This window comes from Nematolebias whitei, chromosome 1 (genome assembly GCF_014905685.2).
Source record: "Nematolebias whitei isolate Nwh7 chromosome 1, NemWhi1, whole genome shotgun sequence".
Lineage (NCBI taxonomy): Eukaryota > Metazoa > Chordata > Actinopteri > Cyprinodontiformes > Rivulidae > Nematolebias > Nematolebias whitei.
The window spans coordinates 40,624,367-40,626,870 of record NC_056498.1 but is presented as its reverse complement, the minus strand read 5'-3'; positions in this window follow the sequence as shown (position 1 = coordinate 40,626,870).

Genomic DNA, 2,504 nt, shown 5'->3' with positions numbered 1-2,504 from the left:
TGTATGTAAATGAAGCAGCGATGATGTCCAAAGCTTCGAATGTCATTTGTCACGTGACAGTGATGTTTGATACATGCTCTGACATGGTGTTATGGATCAGATTATTCTTCACGAATATTAACACAAGCTCTGAATCCTGTATTATTTGCCCATCACTAATCTATACTTACCTGCCTTTCATCTGCTCTGCACTCTTGGCTCCTCAAACAACCAACATTAGTTAAACCATGGGGTATTCATGAAAACAGGTGAAATTCATGAACTGCCTCAAGGTCTAGTGTGGTCCATTTCTTGGTGGTATCCATGTATGTCTCTCTTAAGTCCATGTTCTCGTTCTGATTGCTGTTAACAGCTTTTATGTATGAGCTTCACAATGAATAAGGATTAGCTCTGTCCTTCTGTGACCCTGAAAATGTGTTGCATTTACAAAAAAAAAAAAGCACCCATAAGCACGCAGGCGTTCAAATCGTCTTGCTATGGAGCTTTGGTGTTACATAACAGACAACATTTAATATCTGCTAGAAATGGCTAACAGCACACACACACACACACACACTTACAAAAATTTACCTGTTCAATGCACCCTTTAGTTTTGGGCTCTTATTTCAAAACAAAAAGAAACTGAAATGTGTTTCTAGGTTGGTAATAAAGTGACACACATCTTGATTTCAATTATTTGAAGCTAGACTTGGTTCAAATTTAAAATAATTATGGAACTACATAAAAATATAAAAGTAGAAAAATGTTAGAACTCTCCTGAAAAGGCTTCCAGCCAGATGAGGGTTAGTGGGATTTTTATGGTGAATTAGGAGCTTCCTGGATTAATGGTAAAGCAAACAGAGGTGTTCTCACTTGAATAAATATCATCCTATTTATTTCCATGTTTCAAAACTTTGAAAGAAATACAGCAGTCGGGAGATTATCCTCACCAATTAGTCTAACATGCATGTTTTGAACTGGGCTTAAATAAATCTTGCTCAAATTAATATCAAACGTATGCTTGAGCTTGTATTGAGCTTGATTTATGCTAATAAATCTTGCTCATTGTACATTACAATTCATTTAAAACTATTACAATGTTCAGAAATTACCTTTTGATTTATCACTGACTGCAATCACAAATTAATAAGCATGCACTGATTTACAATTCATTTCTTAACGCAAAGTAAGATCACTTCCACTAATGGGTAGTGCTTAATGATTATTGGAGGTTTTATATTTTCATTTGCCTAGAGATTTTTAATAATCAAATTTTTTTGCTTACTTTTCATACACTGTAGTTCGAATGCAAATAAACAATATTTGACTTGAACTTGGAGAGAGACAGGGAGCAGGAGTGGAGCTGTGATTACAATATATGAAAGGCACAACTAGAATAAATCAAACATACGACAAAGGAGCAGAACAGAGGGGCAAAGATTTGAAACAAACACTGAAAAGGTTGGTGTTGCTACTTTATGATACTTGTTAAATGCGCATTTGTATAATTAAAAACATGCAAAGATTAAATTAACTGTTTGTGCCCTTTCAAGGCCTTAAATATCTTCAGAATTTCATAAATGCAAAGCCATCATATTCACTTTGTTGTTATAGTACAAGTATGTATTGACGCAAAAAGACACTATTGTTGAATGCATTTAAAATTTACAATAAATAAAAATGTGCAATCATACTGGTCTACAGTCAGCAAGAAGTCATTTGTAACCTGTCTATTCCTTTACTACCTATTAGCGCAAAACACTATTTACTATTTACAGCTAGCAGTATATCAATGTCCCCAATCGCTGAAGGATTTGAATAATAAAAATTTGTAGTTTTTGAGATGAGTGATTTAGGACTGGATTTAAACAGGTAATGTAAGTAAACCTCATTTATAAGTAAATCAGTAAATCTTTTCATTGTGTTTTAATTGAGTTTTTAATTCATTGTGTACTTAGCTTTGTAACTTTATTTTCATGCTTTCTTTTATCTTATTTATTACTGATGTTCAATATTTTGTTTCAGCTGTGGATGGTGCTAAACGCTTTATAAATAAAGTTGATAATGATGTTGAAATATTAATGTTTTTGATGCAAGATATTCATGTGGATAGGAATTAAACTGTGAACAAGAGTATAGGGCAGGTTTATTGTTACTTGCCTGAGGCAACGCAGAGAGACAGATACTGCAGAGCAGAGGGAACAAATTGATCTACCACCAGGCACAATGGCACAGCCAAGGGTGGCCAATGGTGGCTTTGGCCCCCATAGATGAAATACCCACACCTGCCTCCACCCTCCTTGTATAAATAAAGGTTAAATAAAAAATAAATAAACAAGATTACTCTTTGGCTAACCCACCAGCCACACTAATCAATTGAGGTACCTAGACTTTTAAGCAATAAACAAAACCTAGAAAGTATAATTTCCTCAAATGACAGTGTGGCCAGTTCACACGCATACACACGCACACACAGGTTGTGTGTGTGTGTGTGTGTGTGTGTGTGTGTGTGTGTGTGTGTGTGT